Source organism: Phodopus roborovskii, unplaced genomic scaffold (assembly GCF_943737965.1).
Source record: "Phodopus roborovskii unplaced genomic scaffold, PHOROB, whole genome shotgun sequence".
NCBI lineage: Eukaryota > Metazoa > Chordata > Mammalia > Rodentia > Cricetidae > Phodopus > Phodopus roborovskii.
The window spans coordinates 8,662,339-8,675,363 of record NW_026126482.1 but is presented as its reverse complement, the minus strand read 5'-3'; the positions used below and the strand labels follow the sequence as shown (position 1 = coordinate 8,675,363).

Genomic DNA, 13,025 nt, shown 5'->3' with positions numbered 1-13,025 from the left:
CTTAGTGCCTCCCACCATTCCTCACCTCCAATGCAAGGAAACAGTCTCTGTCTCTGCCCAATGATCTGTTTGTGACAGAGTTCCCAGAGAATGGCCGTGAAGCTGCTCACTCCGCCCTCCCCACTCTCCACCCCACACCTTCCAGTGGCTTCCATCTCAGAGCAAAGCCAAAGTCTCAAAAATGGGAAGAAAATAAAAAGCAGAATGTCCAGTTAAATGTAAACTTTGAAGATACTATCTATGCTAAAAGAAATAAGACAAACACAAAGACAGATATTACATAATAGCACATTCATATGAGGAATCTGAAAATGTCAAAAAGAAAAAGCAGAGCCTAATCTTAGAATTTATCAGGGCAAGATCAGTGTGGTGGCACGTACCTTTAATCCCAGCACACAGGAGGCAGAGGCAGGCAGATCTCAAGGCCAGCCTGGTCTACAGAGAGAGTCCCAGGACAGCCAGAGCTACTCAGAGAAACCCTGTCTTGAAAAACCAAAATGAATTTAAAAAAAAAAAAAAAACAGGGCTAGGGTAAGTAGGAGGAGATGTTGGCCAATAATGGTGGCTACAGTTACTAACAATATGCTGTATATTTCAAAATTGATGAGTCTATTTTGAAAGCTCCCCACAGAAGGACAATGGCTGACACTCCTTCTAGAACCACTATTGCCTCTGGAGAGTAACGGGCTATCTGGAGAGCCATAGCTCTTTGGGTTACAGTAAACAAGGAAAGGAAGAAAAGCAACTTTAGAAGGCAGAATAAAAAAAGCCAGAGGCCATCCCAGAAGCTCAGATCTGCTCCCACCCCAGGGGCTCAGCTTCAATCAGCGCGAGTCCCTGCTCCCAGAGGAGAGTGAGGGCAACCGTAGGGCTTGGAACCTCCTCTTAAGATAAAGAGAGACTCACAAAACCACAGTGCCTTTATTAACAGGAACAGACACCATTCTAGAGTTTTCCTAAGTACAAAGTTGCAAACTCTTCCATGTTCCCACCACACACTAGTTCCAAAGGCCTACAAGTCACGTGGTCAGGTTTATCACAGCATTGGTCCGAATTTTCTGTGTTACTGCCTTGTTCTTGGAAGGAAGGAAGGGAGGGTTAGTTGGGGCTCACAGTCTGGGGTAGCTGGTCACATTGCATACACAGGCAGGAAACAGAAAGAGATGAATGCCAGGCTCTGATCACCTTTTCCTTTTTACCGCGTCTCCGGCCTCAGCCCAATGGGGTGGTGCTGACCATATTTATGGGGGTCTTCTCACCTTTGAATTCCCCCAATCTATACAACTGAACTCCCACACAGACACACCCAGAGGCTTGTCTTCTAAGTGAGTCTAGATCTCATCAAGTTGACAATGGACACTAACCATCATAGATACAAGGAATTTCCACTAAAAATGAAATGAGAAAGAAATTAAATGAATACAAGTAGGAAAAGCAGTAAAAATAATCCTATTTGTAGGTGATATGATCCTGTGTAGAAGAGATCCTACTGACACCACCATTCTGAGAAAACTCTCAGAATTCATCAGTACTTTCAGCAAAATATCAGGATATGGGTTCAACATGCAAACGCCAATCCTAATAGTATGTAGTGTGCCTACATATGAACAGCAAGCATGCTGAGAAAGAATTTAGCAAAACAACTCATTTACAACAGCTTCAAATATACCTAGGAACAGCTGGACGGTGATGGTGCACGCCTTTAATCCCAGCACTCAAGTGGATCTCTATAGGTATCAGGCCAGCCTATTTTGCCTAGTGAGTTCCAGAACAGCCAGAGTCGTATAGTGAAGCCCTGTCTCAAACAAACAAAAAGAAGTAAAAGAAATCAACAATAAGAAATTGTAAATATTGAACAATGTGGAGTTGATACTAGAGTATAGACAGACATCCATGCTTGTGGATGGCCAGGATTAATGTATCGAAAATGTCTATGTTGCCTAAAGTAATCTAAAGAATAAATACAACCCCATCAAAATTCTAAGGCCATTTTTCACAGAAGTAAAAACATACAATCTAAAATCCATACGGTAGCACAAAACAGCCCAGATAGCCAAAGCAATCCTGATTTTAAAAAGAAGAACAATGCCATAAGAATCACCATGCCTGGTATCAAGTTATACCACAAATCCATAGTAACAAAAACAGACGTGCAGATCACAGAATAGAGTGGCGCCCCCAGAATTAAACACATGCAGCTACAGTCACCTGGGTTTTTCTTACAAAGACACAAAGACCGTGTTTTGAAGAAAAGACAGCCTCTTCAGTAAGTGGCTCTGCAAAAGCTGGACACCAAGTGCAGAAGAATGAAGCCAGGTCTCTATCGCTATTTATAGAAACAATTCAACATGGAACAAAGACATTAATCTGAGACCGGAAACCCGGAGAACTGTTAGTGGGAAATGTAAGGGGATATACCTCAAGATGTAAGCATGGGCAAGGAGCTCCTGAAGAGGGTTGCAGAAGCCCAGGATGTAATACTATGAGCCGGAAAACGGGATCACATGAAATTAAAGGGCTTTGCACAGCGATGAAACAGTTAATTGAATTAAAAGACAGCCTCAGGGCAGATGCCTCAGGGGGCAAAGGGCTTGCTTCAGAAGCCTGGCAACCTGAGTTTGGTACCTGGAATCCATAGATAGATGGTAGAAGAAACCCACTCCACAAAGTTGTTTTCTAGTCGCTCCCTGCATGCTGTGACACACCCACACACAGATCACGCACATACACAATAAAAGAGAGAGTGAGATGCCTACAAAATGGGAGGAAAAACCCTTGCTAGCTATATATCTGAGAGGCTATTAATATAATAGACTTTTAAAAACCTAAATACCAAAAAAAAAAAAAAAAAAAAAAAAAGAAAAGAAAAATAACTCAATCAGTAAATGAGCCATTGAAGTGAACAGGCAGTTCTCCAAGCATGAAGCACAAACGACGAAGCGTGTGGGGGAAATGTTCAGCATCCTTAGTCATCAGGGAAATGCAAATGAGCGTGGTGTGAATAGCCATCACCAAAAAGCAAATGACAGCAAATGCTGGTGAGGGTGCAGAGAAAAAGGAGCCCTACACACTGCTGGTGCAAATATGGGATTCAGTATGGACGCTCCTCAAAGAACCGAAACGGAATTACTATATGATCCAGCTACACCATTGCTAGGAGCACATGGCAAAACAAAGCTGCACTCCTGGAAACAAAGACAGATGATAGGCTCACGGGGATCCAATGTACCCCTCAAAGGTATTCCCTCCCTTGATGACCTCCAACTAGGCCCTGCCCCTACAGATCCCACCACCACCTCCCAATAGCATTACGAGCTGACTCTTAGGAGCGAAACTGACACTCGTGTGTCCTGGTTGACACCTCTCCGCAGTGTCTAAGACAGTAGATGCATCAGTCACATCTCCTGAAGAAAAAATGAAGGTGCCAGCAGTGCGGGTGTTCATCAGGGCCAGGAGACAACACATTTGAAGTAAGATCTTGAGAAAAGGGATATCTCTACTTATTCTACAGTTTAGCAGTTTTCTTCCCCCATGCTAACTTCCTCACAGGAGCACCTGTCACAGCCTCCTTCTTAGCCTCAGTGTCTAGTCTGTCTGTCACGGGGCAGGTTCTCAGAGTGGATGGATGTAAGAGTCAGTAAAGAAACAACAGCGTCGGAAGCAAGCAGAAATCAATTCTTAGTCTCCCTGCTGGGGGCTAGTTTGAGCCCATTGTCTCTGAAGGTAAAGGGAGTTGATGCTCAGGGCCATCAAGATGGCTCGCAGATAAAGGCACTTGCTGCATACATTGGGCAACCTGAGTCAACCTCCGCAACCCGTGTAGAGGCAGAAGGAAGTTGTCTTCTCTCCACCACACCTTCGCATGGCATGCATGCTCACACACACACAGTAATAACAATCTCTTAAACCCAAGAGCCGGTTAGCGCTACTGGGTAAAGAATGACCAATGAAAAGAAAGAAATCAGGCCAGTCCCTCTCCTCTGGTACGTGCTCTGCAAAGGATGTCACCCATGGTCCTCAACAGCCCGAGAGGCAGCTGATACTACTGTATTACATCCCCAGCCCAGAAGAGCAAGCAGAAGCCCAAGATGACCAGAGTGCCCTTCTGAAGGACAATGAGAGAAAAGCAGAAAGGCAGAAGGTAGACCCTGTCCCAAGCCATCCAGCCCCAAAGGCCATCTCACAGCACTGCTACTCAACCTATGATGGAGTTTTATTTCCTGGACTCATCTCCATAATGCTATTCTGCATGGCACCCCCAAGGAACCAACCAGTCAACAACGTGAGTCCCTGTCGCATGTTGGAGAGGTTCTTAGTCCATTGAGAGACTGGCACAAGGAGATTTTCTAAAATACAGAATCAGGAGAGATGCTGGGTTAGCACAGGAGGAGGGAGTCAAGGCCCATGCTCCGGTTGCTCTGAACCCCTCTTCCGTCCAGTCATCTTGGAGGCCAGGTCTGCTGCTCCTCCTCCCATGGTTTCCTCTCTGCCTCTCCCCAGTACTGCAGGCAGCCCTCCATAGACACCTGCTCTGGAGCCTGGCGTTTGTCTCAAAATCGTTACATGAATGTCATTCTGCACTAATGAGTCTACCCCACTTGGTCCCAGCTGGAACAGCTAATGTCTGCTGATTAATTAGTGTGGAGCTCTCTGGGAGGCAAGAAGGGGAACGGGAGGGGGTAGGGACAAACAGGAAGAGACAATCCTTCTTAGACTAGAACAGATCCCTCTGCCCACCAGCAATCCACACCCCTACCCAACCTGTCCTCGGGGCTGCAGCTGGATATGGGAAAGACACTTAAGAAACTACCCTCTTCAGTCAATTCCCATCCGCAGTCCAGGAGAAGTGACACACTTGGCTGTTGCCCCAAAGTGCAGAGGCATGAGCCAGAGGGGAGCACAGGACACACACTGACAGATCTGGGGTCCCAGGTCTTCCCAGTTCTGCCCAACGCAAATCTCTGGTCTCCCTGAGCCTTTATAGGTTTTCCCTGCCTATAAAACAGGAACAAGCCAAGGTGTGGTAGCACACGCCTGTAATCCCAGCCCTCTGGAGTTCCAGGCTGGATTGAGCCACATAGTGAGACCTGTGTAAAGCAATAACTAAATTCAAATGGTTTTTTTTTTTTTTTTAAAGAACAAAATTCTTTCCCAGCACAAAAAGTTGGAAGCTCTCAGGAATGACAATATGGCTTCCAATCCCAGACCTTCCACTGCGGAGTTATGTGACATCATTTGCAAAGCAACACACAGTGGGGTTGCAGAGGAGCCTGAACACAGTAGGGCAGCTACAGCTTAGGGCTTAGCCAAACTCCCAGTACGATCAGTACCCTGGAACTACTATTACTATATTCAGAAATGATCGCCTGATCAAGCAAAGCATATGACTCAACTTACCCAGGTCCCTAAAAGGCTACAGAGCAAATGGTGCCATACAGGAAGTGGCCCTATTGAAATGCCTTCTACACTATCCCTGTTCAAGGCTTAGCCAAGGCTCGCAGTGGGGGTTTTCTTGGTCTCAGGCCACACAGTGAAACAAACCCAGACACTTCCCTCCCTGCTGCAATCGCTGTACATCAAACTTTTAAGTTTGATTAGCTGCAGCATTGAGCCTGCAGGCATCTCATCAGAGCTCTGTGTGATTGTGACGCTCCAGGCTTGTCATAATCCCTTTCCTACTGGTGTGCAGAGCAAAGGGGGCTAAGTGAGGGGCTGCAAACGGCCACCATGGGCCCATGTGCACAGCAGTCAGATCATTCTAGAACTTGGGTGGTTTAGCTTACTACCCCAGGGTCCCTCATTCATTCAGCAGGCATTCAATGAGTCTAAAGCTTTGTGACTGGGATTACAGTGGGACACACAGGCATGGCATCCTGCTTTCCTGCCCCCAGGTCAAAACAGGAGCGGATAAGCAGGTTCAACTGTTAAAACGGAAAATGAGCAGGATGGGGGCACTGGACAATGAGGCTCGTTTGTAACATAAGGAAGGGCTCTCTGGCCAGGTGACGTTGGAGGCTGAGATGTAAACAAGAGGAGGGACCATGATGCCCAAGAGAAAGTGTTCTAGTTAAGAAAACAGAATGTTTGAAGACCCCATCCTGTCTGTTTAGACTGCTATAACAAAACACCAATGGACAGTTCATTGACTTAATCCATTTTGTGCTACTATAACAAAGTTCTACAACGTCTTAGGCCTTCTTTTACTGTGAAGAGATGCCATGACCATGGCAGCTTGTATAAAGGAAAACATTTAATTGGGGTGGCTCTGTTACAGTTCAGAGGTTTAGTCCATTGTCCTAACGGTGGGACATGGTGGTGTACAAGCAGATATGGTGATGGAGCTCAGAGTTCTACATCTTGATACACAGGCAACAGGAAGTAAACTGAGTATCCAACTGAGTGAAGCTTGAGCAGAGGAGGCCACACCTACTCCAACAAGGCCACACCTCCTAATAGTGTCACCCCCTTTGGAGGCCATTTTCTTTCAAACCACCACATACAGGTTAGGTAATTTATAAATAAAGGTTAACGCTTTCAGTTCTAGAGCCCAGGCTTTCCCACAGTGCCATCCCTATCATACAGGAAGGTGTGAGGACAAAAAAACAAAAAACAAAAAACAGTGGGGGAGGGTGGGGGATGAGAAGGAGGAAGGATGGCGAGAGGAGACTAAATTCACCCTTTTATCGGGATCCCACTCCTGAGGCAAAAGCGTTAAATGACTGAGGAGGGCAGAGCCCTTCTAACTAGCCCCCTGAGATGTGCCATCTCCCAGGACTACTGCACTGGGGTGGGTAGAGTGGGTTTCAGCACACTAACTGGAAGATGCATTCAAGCTCAGCACTTATGAACAGAAATTTATTGCTGACACTAATTACATTCATAGCCCCCCCCCATCATAAACTCTTGCTACCAAAGGCGCTACCCTCTGACGCTATGGCCTTGGACACTAGTCCTCAGCACATAGCTCCAGAGGGTGGGGATGTTGAAAATCTCAGGCCATAGCAGACCCTGAGGCTGGAGTGTTCCCAGGTCGTTCAAGAAATAATAAAGGGGCTGGAGAGATGATTGCAGAAGTTACAAATGATGGCCGCTCTTCCAGAGGACCAGGTTTGATTCCCAGAACCACATGGTGGCTCACAACTGTCTGTAACTCAGCTCCATGAGGCCCAATGCTTTCTTCTGTTCTCCTGAACAGGCAATGCATATGTCTCCTGAACAGACATACATGCAGGCAAAATAACCATATATGTTAAATAAAAATAAGTCTCTCTCTCTCTCTCTCTCTGAGATATAGCAGAATGGCCGATGGGTAAGGGAAGAGAGATGGGGGAGGGGTGTGGCTGGGAGAACAGATAATGCAGAATTTGTATTGTTCAACTGGGAGCACTTGGTTTATTCTTTATTTGTTTATATTATTTGTATCTCTTCACCCAACAATGCCCAGGATCTAACTAGAGAAAACCAGACTCACTGGTGTGGTGTGCAAAGCCTTTTTGGATGGCTCCACTCAGACCCACTCTAAGCAGATATTTGCTACCTACCTGCTAGGCACTAGACTCCCTGAGAAATGCTGGGGAAATAAAAGTGTACAAAAGCCCCTCATCCTTGCCCATCTATTATATCACCAAGACAAACATGAACCAGCTAAGTGTGGAAAAATAAATGTGGTGGCTGGAGAGGTGGCTCAGGGGACCTGCACGTGTCATCTGGCATGCATGCGGCACCTAAACACTCATACACATAAAATAAAAATAAATAAATCTTTAAAATAAAGTGTGGTCACCCTCCACATCTGCGGACCCCCCCATTCAGAAAAACCGTGTCTGTACTGAGCACGCAGATGTCCTCTTGTACTCGGCCTTGCCCTCTGAACCGTGCTGTGCAAGTTCGTGCATGGCATTTATACTGGGTCAGACCTTGTGAGTCACCTAGAAAGGGTTCCAAGAAATAAAGCCTAGCAGGATTGCAGCTCAGGAGGAGAGCCCTCGCCTGAAGCCTTGGACTTCATCCCCCGCACCACAAAAAATAAAATAAAGTACGGAAGAGCCATGGGCATCCTCCCTTGGTATTGCCAGGGAGTCCAACAAACAACCCTATGTAGAAAACAAGGGCCAGCCATTGTTAGCATAATGTGGTCGTTGCTGGGGTCACAACAGTGGTCAATAGTGGCCCCAAGCTCTCTGGAATAGAGATGAGTTGTGAAGACCCTAAGGAATGGGTATAGGAGCAGAATCCCAAGATCCTGGAAAGAGGTGGCCACTGACCCACCTTGGCAGACAGCTCAGGAGAGAGACGGGAGCTCTGTTCGCTTTACCATCTAAGCCACATCAGCAGTTAGGACCTTTGGGCCTTTGCAAGGCTTGGCTGCCAGGGCAGCAGCTCCTGACTTTTCACTTGACTGTTCCGTCCCAGCCTGCTCCCAGGTGGGCATCTAAGCAGAGCCAGCAAGGGCACTTAGCAAACAGGCAGAGCCTGCTTGGCTGCACACTAGGTAAACAGGACTCTGCCCTGCACCTGCAGCCCACAGCTGCACAGGGATAAATATTTGCCTACAGATCTGTCTTGCCTAATGAGTGTTTGAGTATCTGCCAGGCAGCTGGCAGGAAGGGGCCGGTCCTGGGGGACCCAGTGGCCTCACTTTCTAGTCCCCCTCGGTTCAGGATCCAGACTTTGGAGGACCACAGGCAGGGGCGGTGGTCAGGGTATGGTGCCAGCCAGCCCATGTGCAGAGTGACCCCGAGAAAGACACAGAGGGGAACCACAGTGCCCTCCACCCTTCCTCACCCAGTCACCTCCTCTTGCTAAAGGCAGTGAGCACACACTAGGAATAAATTAATTCTGTATCAGTTGGTTACAGATAACTGGCACATCCCCCTTGAGTCTTTTGAGTTTTTTCACTTCATGTACTATTAATATTAGGTTTCAAATGAATATGTAAGGTAATATATGCTAATGCAATTAAAAAATCAAGTTGTAAAGTTTTTTTTAATATTTATTTTTTGTGAGGGGGAGGGGCATATGCTTGAGTGAGTGCCTGCAGAGTCCAGGAGAGGGCATCAGGTCCCCGGAACTGAATTTACAGGTGGTGGGGCCTGGGTTGTCTGTAAGAGCAGCCCTTTCTCTTAACCAGCGGGCCCTGTCTTCATCCTGGAAGAAGACTAATTAGCTGAAAATTAAAATCCCCTGCCCCCTCCCCCGTCCTACTTCCTAACTTCATCTTAACTTTGGGAAGATTCAATTTCCATCTCAACATTAATAGCATCATATACCCTCAACACCTTCCTACCCTTATGTATCCTGGGTGACCTCATTCTTTTTAGCATCTGGAATTGATTTTATGGTTCAGATGTCCTGGGATTGATAAAGACAGTTCCCTTTCAGTGGGTAATTGTGACTGGTATTTTTGCTATGACAAGTACCTCCCTACCCATTTACATCCACTTACGTCTTCACAGATTCATCAGAGTTTATTTGTACAATAAGTTCTAAGTATGACAAGCCAGTATCACAATGGATAATGTGTCTGACTGCTGGTCAGAGTAAGTTCTAAGCAAGAGGCTACGTGTCTCCTGGCTTGAGGAGTCACCTAGTTAGGCTCTGAAAAGATTAGGTCACATTACTGTCCTGCTTCCAGCAGCCCAGAAACATCTCCCCACTCCCAGACAATCTTTACTACACTCATTGGTGACAGCATCTGTTGTTCTTGTAGTCTTAGTGACATTAAATGTCTGTTAGTGCCTTGTCCGTACACCCTACTTCCAAAAGCTTGTTCATCACACTCTGCACAGATGTTTTGTTGTTGTTGTTGTTTTGTTTTTGTTTGTTTGTGTGTGTGTGTGTGTGTGTGTGTGTGTGTGTGTGTGTGTGTGTGTGTGTGTGTTGTAGAAACATATCCTTCCTTCCATTTCAGCAATACTCCAGTAGCAACTCAGGTCTTGGTGGATGCTGTATTCAGTACTCCCCAGTGAGTTTCAAAGAGTAACTGGACTCTGACAGGGTCAGATGCGATGCAGGGATCCCATGAGAGGCATTCCTGAGGGAGTCACAAACTGACAGAGCCTCCATACGAGATCATTAGAAACAACACGAAACAAAAGTCAGGGACTCCTGCCCCTTGACGAGAAAATGCCAGCAGTGTGTAAACGTTAGTTCCAAGTGTCAGAAATGTCAACCGAAACTGGCAACAACAACAACAAAACAAAAGCAGAGGAAACCCGGAAAGGTCCTGGCTCAGGCTTCAGGCACGACTCAAGCATTGTCACCAGGTCCCTCTGTTTGCTGGCATCTGCAGCTCAGCATCCCACTCTTGTCTTCATTTCTAACCTAAATGTGCCACAACAGCCCCAGAAGCTAGAGACCCAAGTTGACTCAACATCCCAGGGAGTCTCAGCAAAGATGCTGGGACTGGCTGGGACTTGATCCAGTCTGGGTCCCATGTCCATCACAGATCTAATCACAGAGAGTTGGGTAACAAATTATGCAAATTAGGCAGGGCTGGAGCTGAGAGATGAGGACAAGTCTTGCATGAAGCATGTGTACCTGAAAAGGGAGATGGGAAAATTCAACAGCCCTTACCAAAAGAAAGGGCCCTGGCTACAGATGTCCGAGTCTGTTCCAACCTTGCCTCCACTCTGTGGCCCCAGACAAATCACCCCATCTGTAAAGTTCAACTTAAAGTCAGTCACTGATTCCGGAACCTTCCAAAAACAGAAGAATGTCTTATATTTCAATAAATAATAGAAGAACCCAATACAGAATAAATAAAAAGCCCTGTTGTATTGGCAGTTTTATCTTATTTGCTTAACCTGGTATTAACCAAAGGAGCAGAGTGCGCTGCAATACAGGCATCAGCATCTCAGTGTCTTAACAAAGATTGGCTTCTGGCTCCGCCCCAGGCAGGGCAGCTCAGAGAACTACTCTTGATAGCTCTCCACATGTCCCCAACTGGTCTCCCTGGGTCCCACCCTCCCATAATTTTTTATTCCACCGTTGTAAAGGCCTATCCTCTACAGAAGGGGAAGAAAGAACATTCACTGTTGCCCACATTCCAGTTGGACCTCAATATCTGTCATACGCCTCAACTCACATGCCAGGGACTCTGGGAAACGTAACCCCCTGGTGAAGAAAAACTACCCCATTTTTGGTACCTTTGCCATAAAGTCTATCCCATTGACTTCGCATAGGTTGTGTCAGTCAGCTTCCTGCTGCTGTGACAAAAAACCCCTGTGATGATCAGCTGCTAAGAAGGAAGGGTTTATTTCAGCTCACGGTTTTGAAGGCTTCAGGCCAACTCACTTAACCCCATTGCTTTGAGCTCAGGGTGGGGACCCATGGGAAGGGAGGCTGGTTTACCTCATAGGATCCATTCATCAGAGAGAGGAGGAGAAGAGACCAGAATCCTAATACCTCTTCAAGAGTACATGTCAATGACCTAAATTCCTCTTAGCAGGACCCATCTCCCAAAGTATCTACCACTTCCTGGTAGTACCAAAGACTAGGAACCAAGCCTTCGGAATGTGAGCATTGAGAGGATATTTCAGATCCAAACCATAATATGGGTCAATCACAGAGTACAAGGAGAATGTACTGGTGGATTAAAAAAAAAATAAGAAGAAGAAATCAGCCGTGGATGACAGATGTGTTGTATTACATTACACAGCAACCCAGAGCTAATGTTTTTAGCTGCAAAACTTTCAAGTATTTTTAGCATGCAAATATTTTTAAAACTTCCAGTTTGCCAAAGAATAGGAATTAAGAATGCCAAGAGTCACCGGGTGGTGGTGGCGGCGCACACACCTTTAATCCCAGCACTCGGGAGACAGAGGCAGGTGGATCTCTGAGTTTGAGGTCAGCCTGGTCTACAGAGAGAGTTCCAGAACAGCCAGGGCTGCACAGAGAAACCCTGTCTCGAAAAACAAAAGAATGCTAAGAGTATTCAAAAGCTAGATTTGCTTGCAATTTCAGGAGTCTCTTTAATTATGCACATATAATTTTTTAGAAATCTTCAGTGAGGAGAAACTGTCTTGACCGTTGCACACATGTTCTTGCTATGCCCTCGCTGTATTCCCGGTTACAACTATTGCTATACCACACTGTTAGACATAATTAGCTGTGAAGCTCAGGGGCTTGTTGGGAGGTTGGAGCAGGATGGCACGGCTGCTCAGGGAAGGTCTCCCTCTTTGACTGAGCACCCAGCTTTAAGAGACACACACCCACGAAGCCAGCCACACCAGCTGAATCGACCCCGGTAATAATGGGTGACAGATGTCACCAGCAGTGCACCCTCACACCCATTAAGTGATGTTTGACCTTGACTATTAACGTAATTCAACTGAGAGTCTTCTGTGAGATTAATAACACCCGCTTCTGGGTATGTCTGTGAGGGGGTTTCCAGAGACAATTAGATAATGAGGACTCAAGCCTAACCAACAGTTGGGCGCTCTTTTTCCTCTTCCTTCGTTATTATTTAAAATAGATTCTTTTCTCAAATAATGTATTCTGGTTGTGGTTTCCCTCCTTTTACTCCCTCCGGTTACTCTCCATCTCCCACTCCATCCAGATCTACTCCCCTTCTCTCTCTACTTAGAAAAGGGCAGGCTTCTAAGGGATAATAAAATGTAACAAAATACAAGACAAAAACTATTTTAAAAAATCAACTGGGTGCTGGCTTCGACAGCACATATACTAAAACTGGAATGATACAGAGATTAGCATGGCCCCTGCACAAGGGTGACACGCAAATTTGTGAAGCGTTCCATATTTTTATGAGAAGATAGTGGTGGTGGCACTCCAGCCACCTGCAGGCCTGGAGAAGGGCTCTGCAGAGGTCATTGTAGAGTCCCTGACCCACGGTGGCCTTGCCTAAAAAAAAAAAAAAAAAAAAAAAAAAAAAAAAAAAAAAAACTAGATGCATGGATCAATTTAAGATTGAGAAGTGGTAGGACAATGGAAGACTGGGCCTTGTTGGAGGAACTGGGTCACTGCATTCAAATGGTACATTTTAGGTTCTCTCCCTCCCTCCTCCT

The 13,025-nt window shown here is 46.1% G+C and overlaps 1 non-coding gene across 1 annotated transcript; it reads left to right on the top strand.

Moving 5' to 3' along the window:
* The first annotated feature begins 12,660 nt into the window (after positions 1-12,660).
* LOC127229434 (U6 spliceosomal RNA) lies at positions 12,661-12,764 on the top strand. The gene has a single exon (XR_007835128.1). It is a non-coding gene; the product is annotated as a U6 spliceosomal RNA (small nuclear RNA).
* The last annotated feature ends 261 nt before the right edge of the window (positions 12,765-13,025 follow it).